This window comes from Chiloscyllium plagiosum, unplaced genomic scaffold (genome assembly GCF_037043375.1).
Source record: "Chiloscyllium plagiosum isolate Xiang-an unplaced genomic scaffold, Cpla_swu_hap1 HiC_scaffold_22, whole genome shotgun sequence".
In the NCBI taxonomy this organism is placed as follows: Eukaryota; Metazoa; Chordata; class Chondrichthyes; order Orectolobiformes; family Hemiscylliidae; genus Chiloscyllium; species Chiloscyllium plagiosum.
Genome location: NW_028270160.1, coordinates 50176920 through 50186435, shown reverse-complemented (window position 1 = coordinate 50186435; position 9516 = coordinate 50176920).

The window sequence follows — 9516 nt, the reverse complement described above, 5'->3', positions numbered from 1 at the left end:
AGAGTTGGGATAAAAGGTTCTTTTTCAGAATGGCAGCCGGTGACGAGCGGTGTCCCGCAGGGTTCGGTGCTGGGGCCACAGCTGTTCGCATTATATATTAATGATTTGGATGAGGGAACCGGGGGCATTCTAGCGAAGTTTGCCGATGATACAAAGTTAGGTGGACAGGCAGGTAGTACTGAGGAAGTGGGGAGGCTACAGAAGGATCTAGACAGGTTGGGAGAGTGGTCCAGGAAATGGCTGATGGAATTTAACGTGAGCAAGTGCGAGGTCTTGCACTTTGGCAAAAAGAATAAAAGCATAGACTACTTTCTAAATGGTGAGAAAATTAATAAAGCCAAAGCACAAAGGGATCTGGGAGTGCTAGTCGAGGATTCTCTAAAGGTAAACATGCAGGTTGAGTCCGTGATTAAGAAAGCGAATGCAATGTTGTCTCTTATCTCAAGAGGGTTGGAATACAAAAGCAGAGATGTACTACTAAGACTTTATAAAGCTCTGGTTATGCCCCATTTGGAGTACTGTGTCCAGTTTTGGTCCCCACACCTCAGGAAGGACATACTGGCACTGGAACGTGTCCAGCGGAGATTCACACGGATGATCCCTGGAATGACAGGTCTAACATATGAGGAACGGCTGAGGATATTGGGATTGTATTCATTGGAGTTTAGAAGATTGAGGGGAGACTTAATAGAGACGTACAAAATAATACATGGCTTGGAAAAGGTGGATGCTAGGAAATTGTTTCAGTTAGACGAGGAGACTAGGACCCGTGGACACAGCCTTAGAATTAGAGGGGGTCATTTCAGAACAGAAATGCGGAGACATTTCTTCAGCCAGAGAGTGGTGGGCCTGTGGAATTCATTGCCACGGAGTGCAGTGGAAGCCGGGACGCTAAATGTCTTCAAGGCCGAGATTGATAGATTCTTGTTGTCTAGAGGAATTAAGGGCTACGGGGAGAACGCTGGTAAGTGGAGCTGAAATGCGCATCAGCCATGATTGAATGGCGGAGTGGACTCGATGGGCCGAATGGCCTTACTTCCACTCCTATGTCTTATGGTCTTATGGTCTTATGGTCTTATGGTCTTAATGACACTTCACATCCAGTATCAATGATGAGGATTCCCTCCCAACTGTAGACCATTATGCCAAACCTCTGGAAGGTTATGTCTCGACAGTGAAAGAAGACATGCCAAGTGATGGAAGTGTCTGGGACATTTTTACGCACGATTCAATGAGTTTGACTAAAGTTGTTGCTTGTCTCATCTCTTCCAATTTGCTGCAATTCCCAGATATTAGTGAGGAGGATTTTGCAGGGATGTATGCACTGAGTGTTCCTTTGATGTATCTGAATCCAATGGCTAGCGCAATGCCAGGTGAACTGTTCAGTTTAATTCTTCTTATATATTTTTGGAGCCGTTTCATATAACTGAGTAGCTTGCTATGATATTTTAGAGGAAAACTAAGGTTCAAGTACATTTTTGTGGACTAGAGACACACACGCTAGACCACATAAGAACAGAAGAGTTCCTTCAGTAAGGAGGTTAGTGAACAAACCAATTAAATTGTTACATCAATCCAAAAGCTTTTTATTTTAAGATTTATTTAATTTCAAATTAGTAACTGAAATTACAATGTTCAAGTGTAACATGGGGAGGTTGGAGGTTGACCAAGGGATGAAAGCCTTGTTGAATCTCAAGGAAACATTCTGAAATTGATAAATTACATTCTTGAAAATAGATTTCATTTACAACATCCTCTTTCAAGCGTTCATTGTTTTTTAAATAAGAGTTCTTGTTGCTACTTTTTATTTCCATGTATTTTATTTCATAAATCTGTTCAAATGTGCAAAGACAATTCAACACAGTTCAGCCTGATGCAGGCTCCATTGAAAAGCCTTTGATTTGGAATAAATCCAAACAGTAAGATTGTCTGCCCTCTTTAGGATCATGAAGCAGCAGAATCACCAGGACTGCTTATTTTTTATAAGTACAAGCGTTACACCGTCCGCAACTCGATTTTGCAGAAGTTTACAGTGACCAGGTACACTTTCTTGGAGTACTTTCTCAGACTTGCTGGAACTCAGTCTCCAACAAAAATAAAACATCCCGACTTGCTCCACAGAACAGATACCGAACAGAATTTCACACAAGGAGGTATTAGTAGAGCTAATGAAAAGTTTGGTCGATTTTTAAGGAACAAATTCAAAAAGAGACATGGTGAAGGGAGACAGAAAGATTAAGGGAGGGAATTCCAGAATGTCAGAGCACCTGAAAACGTAGCTACCACCAGCAGGGCGATGGAAATCAGGGATGTGCAAGCAAAAATCCCTGATTAGACTATTTGAATCAGGCTATTAAAAAAGACAGCAAGTTACATGAAGACTTTAACTCAATTTCCAGCTCAGATATATTTCCTCCAAGCTTAGTTCAAAGTCCTGGAAATCATCAAGGGCCTATTTTTGGGATTTCTCTCCTTGCTATTGTCACTTGCTGAATTGTGCTTTGGCCTGACAAAGTCATCATTTGAAGTTTATATCATTTGAAAAGGGCAGGCACCTGATATTTCTGAATGATTGAGCGGTGTGTGCATTGTGTGGGAGTGGCCTTTCTGAATGTTGATAGTTCAACATGCAATGTGATTATTGACATCCCACGTATGTTCACAACAATTCAGTTTCACTTGTTTAAAATAGCAGTGGTTACCCATTTTGAGGATTTGAAGGAAGGTTTGTAGCGACGTAGTGGGGCGAGAAAACAGCAGTTACTTGCTTTACGGCTGTTTATCTGTCAGTGTGGCTACGAGTAGAATATTAAACCAGGAACCTGCTGCCTGAACTCTAATGAGTTTTCCAAAGTCTCATGGTCGCCATAGAAGTACATCTGAATGTGAAACATGATCATTCAATAAAAATCCTGAAGCAAAGTTCCAGATCAATTTAGAAACCATATGTAAGCATCATTAAATATTAAAGAAGAGTGAAAATAAACGTTGAGAGCACATATTTTCATAAAGTCATTTTTAAAGAATGAGTTTGAAATGTAAGCATTATCCAGCTGCCAAAAGGACCTTTCGAAGAACGGGCCCTTGATGGAGAGCTGTAAAAAGTTGAGAACTGATTAATTTGAGTTGAGCTGAAAGAATTATTGACTGGATTTGCAGGGTTTAGTGGTCTGTTCTCAAAGGAAAAATACATTGAATTTGGGCTGACAGCAGCATTAATTTATACCAGGTCTAAAACTGTTATATTCTGCGGATTCAACATTCACAAAACTGAGACATGTATTCCTTTGCATTTAGAAGCTAGGGGTGATATAATTGTGATGTATGAGCCGTGTGAAGGATGTGACAGGGTAGATAGACAGAAACTGTTTCCTCTGCTGGAGAAGTACAGAATATTGAAACAAAATCTTAAAATTAGAAATAGGCTGTTCCAGGCAATGTTAGGGAATGTTTTTACTTCTCCCCCAAAAATAATTAGGGTTATGTCAATTGAAAATGTCAACTGAGATGGATTAATCATCAATCAGGTTTATAATGTGGCTAAATAAAAACTGAGTAAAAACTTTCCTGAGGAAGGGTCACTGGACCTGAAACGTTAACTTTGATTTCTCTGCACAGATACTGCCAGACCTGCTAAGCTTTTCTAGCAACTTCTGTTTTTGTTATAATGTGGCTAAAGTACCGTTACTTGAAGTTATGTATATTCACAGACAGAAGTCTGTTTTCTGTAGACAAATGGAACCTGACCAGCCATTGTAGGTTTTTTGAATAAAACTTTTAAACTGGGGAAGAGTATGGTGCATTCGCCGTCATAATACCTTGACCAATCAGACCTGACTTGCCAAACAATCATGCAGTTTTCAGTTGTTTGCTATTTGACATTCTTGTGTTCTCCCAGATGAATGCAAGATGAAAGCTTCAACAGAATGTCTGTTTTCAGCAATGCTCGATTCTTGTTAATTCAGAGTATTAGGGACGTGCAATTGATGGAGAAAGTTAGTAAACAAATCAACCATTTTCCAGCTGATCAGTAAAATAGGCTTGAATGACCTAGTTCTGTCCTCTGCTTTCAAACTCTCAAATACATATTATACCGGTATTTTTACACATAGTATATATTTTAGATTGGCATGTGTTTCCACGAGGAAATATTTTGGTAACTCAAGAAGCTTTCTTACTCATCCAAACTGAATAATTGTTAATATTGTGGATTGTTAATTTCACACATAAAGTGATAGAAATATTTAAAATAATACAAACTTTTAAGTTTGTATTTTTATGTAATCATTTCCAGTATCCTTCTATGCCTACTGTAGAGGTTGACTTGAACAGGATACTTAATATTCCAGAAGGTGGATCTCTTTATCTGCTTGGAGTAAAAGTTTTCAGGAGTTGAAAAATATAGTGGCCACCATTGAATGGACAATGGCCATTTCTATTTTTTATGTTTATCTCTCTTTATTTTGTTTTGTAAGGTTTTGATGGTTCATAAAATCTGACCAGCCTTCTTTCTGAAGTATTATTATCAATTGTAAGTTTATACAGTGTTTCTTTTGATTTGACATTTAACTTCTTTCTTTAGTTGTGGATAACTCATGATTCTCAGAGATTCTTTCCTCTCACTGGGATACATGTTTGCTGAGAGTTATTAAATTTCTCCTTAACGATCTACCACTGTATCACTACTGTTTTATCTTACTATCTAGTTTCCCAGTTCACTTTACCTAGTTTTGCCTTCATATCATTATAACTACCTTTATTCAGGTTTAAAACATGAGTCTTAGATCCACATTCCTCCCCTTCAAAATGATGGTTCAACTTCTATCATGTTATAATTACTGTCACTTAGAGGCTCCTTTCTTTTGAGTTTATCAATTAAACCTGACTCAATGCTCATTATCAGGTCTTGAATAGCCTTCTTCTTGGTTAATTTTAGAATATATTATCATTTTAAAAATTGCCCAAAATGCAGTACTATGAACTCATTAGCCAGGCAAACTTTGCCAATCTTATTCATCCAATCTACATGCAAATTAAAGTTCCCCACATTTGTAACAGTATCTGGTTAACATGCTCCCTTTGTTTCTGCCCTACATGTAACTATAGGGTGAAGCCTGTAATGTATTCATACAAGTGATCTCTTACCTTTCCTATTTCTCATCTTGTTCCTTTGAGCTCATTGCTGTATTAATAGCATCCCTAACTAACAGAGCCACCCCATCATCTTTTCCCAGCTTCTTATCTTTTCCACATGTCAAATACCCTTCAACACTCAGGTCCTAAACCTTAATCACCTTGCAACCATGTCTCTGTGATTATTGTCAGGTCAAAAATATTTATTTTTATCTACTAACAAGCCATCTATTTTGATACAACTGATTCATAGATTCAGAGATAGAACCTTTAACTTTGAGTACGTTTTTTGAAACCTCTGGCTCTGCTGGTGAATTTCTAAGCATGTATTCTTTGTCCCTTCCTGTCATTATCCAAATTAATACCCTGTTCTAGTCTTGTACTGTTGCCTATTAATTTACCACATCTCTCACATAATCACTCCCTAGTTATTTTAAAGCCCACTCGATCATTATTTGGCTGAATAACACATAGTTCAGGTGAATGCCATCCCAATGTTACAGTTCCAACTTTCCCCAGTAATATTCTCAGTGCCTTACAAATCAACACTCACTTCTTCTTACCAGTCATTGAGTCACACATTCACCTCTCTAATCCTATTTATCCTAGCCTGGCTATCCTAACTTCCCCATGCTAAGGGTAAATTATTCTAAGCAGTTCTCTATTCATCACCTTCAGTGATCAGTTTAAGAGCATGGCAGCAATGTTTATTTGTTCACCCCTGTATTCAAACACAGCTCATGCTAATGAATTGAAGACCTCCTGCCTGACATCTAGAAAAGTTGGACAGGGTCAACACAGTTCTAAATTAATTTGGAGTGCAGAATATAAATGTTTGTAATTCATCAGCAATTGGCAATGTGATTCAAAGAGTCAATAGGCATGGGTATTGTGGTAGTGGAAATGGCCTGAGCTGTTTGCTCACCATGTAAACTCAGTGCTGAAAGAGGGTGCATCAAAGTTATCCTGCAGGATGTTGGTTACTATGAGTGGACTATTGCTCTCCATGAATCCCCATATTCATGAAAAGGCCTACGCCACTTGCAGACTTGAAATGTGCTTAGTTTACCTCAAATTCCTCTGAATGCATGAAGCCAGTTGAGTCATGCTGCTACTACAGTACAAGTAATAATTTCCATTAATAGAATGCTGCCTTCTGGCAGAAGCAAGGTACAAACTTTTGATAGCACGTCTCCTTTTTACAGCAATACATGGTGGACAGCTATTACACTTGAGCTGTACTTTGAAATTTAGTCTGAATGTAGGCCTAGCACCTAGCTAACATGGAATTAATGATCTGGGAATGAATGAATTTGATGTAAGGAGAGACAGTGCTAAAACCATACGCATCCCTTTTCCCTTCACGGATTGCAGGTGACATTGACAGGATCAATGGTTATTGTCCTTCTGTGGGTGGTGGAGAGCTATCTTCTTGAATGTGCAGTTCAGTTCAGAGGCAAGTGAAAAAACAACATTGTGTTGTATATGGAATAATGTATGGGTGTGACCTTACTGGTCCTCCCAGTAAGGGTATTAGTGAAAATCTGACAAAGTGCTGAAGAAACTCAGCTGGTCTGTGGAGAGAGAAACAGAATTAATGCTCTGATGTATCTCTTCTTTGGAACTCTGGTAGTTTCAGCAACTCCATTCTATTAATTATTTACCAATAAAATACACAGTCTTCCTGAACATAACAGCACCATGACTTCCAAACTGATCTGCTTTAATACTTATAGACCATTCTACCAAGTTTCTTTCGTCCTATTTTGATACCAAAATATTTAACATTTGTCATAAACAAGTCACATCCAGCAGGACAGAACAGAACAAGTTGCGAATCTTAGATGTGATTATATTCACAAAAACAGTTTTATTAATTTAAAGAATTACTGCTACTTATCTTCTTCGAACATGTTTCCACCTTTTAGAATTAGTTAGAATTAGTCAGTATTATATTGATGTGCCAGCCTAGATCACGTAGTGTAGTTCTTTAGTGAAAGTTGAACCACAAATAACACTAAGCCAAACTGCTATGTGGATATAGGAAAAACAGATATAAGAGATAATGAAAGTCAGGTATGGATTTTTAACAATGCTACAACAGAATTAACTGGAAATGATCCATTTTGCAACTGAACACAAGAAATTTTGCAAGATTCTAGAAATCTGCAATGGCCCCTGTGAGGAAGGATCAGAGTTAAAGTTTAGACTGATGTCCATTCAACAGAACTGACTCAATGGGATGCCCCTACGCTGATATGAAGATGGCTTCTCAGCAGAGGCATGTGGAATTACATGGGAGAAACCCAGATATCAACTCAGCAGGTTAGAACGGACAATTCCAACTCAATCAATGAATTAATCCTTATTTCCAGCTTTCATTTCACCAAGTTGTACAGCAGATATGATGAGATTCTTCAATGACGTGGTCTGAGCTAGATTTGAGGGAATGATTGGCTCATGGAAATTCAAGGTATTCAGAACATTCAAAGGTGAACAAGGGTAAACTCAGGTTCAATGAAGTTTTGCGAAAATTACTACTAATGTAATCAGGAGCAGGAGGATGTGCTTTTCCCAGAAATGGTAGGAAGAAATCTATTGGTCAGACCAAGAAGCCTTGTCGGTGTTGGACTGGGGTGGACAAAGTCAGAAGTCACACGACACTAGGTTCTAGTCCAACAGATCTATTTGAAATCACAAGGTTTTGGAGCCCTGCTCCTTCAGGTGAAGTGCATGGTATCGGGGAGCTGAGTTGTTGAGGATTTGTACAGTCCAAAAATTGGACTTGAATCATACAGGCAATGCAGTTTAGGAAGTGGTTTAATGATGAAACCAGGTCAGGAAAGGTGGTTGCATTTGCTTATTTAGCTTCATCCCGTGCTTTAAGTCTCTGCCCACTTTCACTCTGCCCAACTCCAGAGTGTTTGGAGTAGCCAGCCTCTATTACCAATGGATTTCATCACCTCCCCATTTTTGCCACTTAACTCAATCCCTCTGCCATGTGTGATGCAAAAGATTGAGAGTGGGCCTCCCAAGTCTCTTCTCCCCTTCTTGTCCGATACTGCAAAGTGCCAGGAAGAGGAAGAGCATAGGAGGTGGGTACCGTAGATAATCCAGCTGACAACAGATGGTGGGGATGGGGAGACAGGCAACTCACCTGGGTAACACATATATTCTGACCTTGTTTAATTAATGACTGATTTGATTTGATTTATTATTGTCACATGTACCTAGGTACAGTGAAACATTTTGTTTTTCATGCAGTACAGGCGGATCAAAGCATACAAAGTGTAAAAAGGCAATAGAACAGAGTGAGGAATACAATGTTATGGCTACAGAGAATGTGCACAAAGAGTAAGAGGTCCGTTCAGGAGGCTAATAACAGCGGGGAAGAAGCTGTTCTTGAATCTGTTGGTACGTCTGTTTAAGCTTTTGTATTTTCTGCCCAACAAAAGAGGTTAGAAGAGATTACAACTGGGAATGGGAGGGTTCTAGGCATAGTGATTGTCAACATTGGGATTTAGTTTCTCTCCCTGAACCTCCATTTTTACAATAAATATCACAAGACATTCAAATGAACAATTCCACAGAGGACCTCACTCTTTCTGAGGCTACACCATCTCAGAATGCCCAGCCATGCACCAGCACAAATACTCACAGTTAGTTGGATCCACTAAGGCAGCTAGTTGAGTTTTCACCTCACACCACACAAGGAAGCACAGTGCTAACACTGGTGGCACAACCCTCATGTTGTCCTTCAGGACCCATCAGACACTTTGACAAATAGTTTATAAATGAATTCACCCAGGTATCCCATAGTACTAGAATAATCAAACCACTACTGACACAAGTTGGTACCAATGCATCTGCCACACATTATTAAGGAACAATTGACAGTATGACATTGGTACAAGCAATACTATTCCTAATCTTGCCCAATACCCTTAGTCATTACAATACTTCCCAGAGTCTGCAGTAGCTTTAGCTGGGTTCGCGGAGTTGCTCTGTTTCTCTCCCACTCTGGACGGTCAGGCGGTCTTGCCTTTGCCATATCAATTGCTTCTTCTTTGTCTCCAGAAGGTACAAGAGATCAACCTGCAGTGAGCCTGATTTTGATATCTTTTTGGATGGTTTTCTGGAATTTTCTATAGTCTGGCCTTAATAATTTGAAACACTGTCAATCATTTGGATGGCTCGCTAATGTTTGTTTCTTTGTGTAGCAGGGCCTGGGTATCTTTCTGTCTCGTTTTTGATTGAAAATATGCATTCCTCCTTTGTTTGGTTGAACTGTTGACGAAACATGTCCTGTTATGCTATGCTAATGTTATTAACACCTGGCTGCTGTGTTTACACTATGTGTAGTTTCTGGGTCTGCAATGTGCA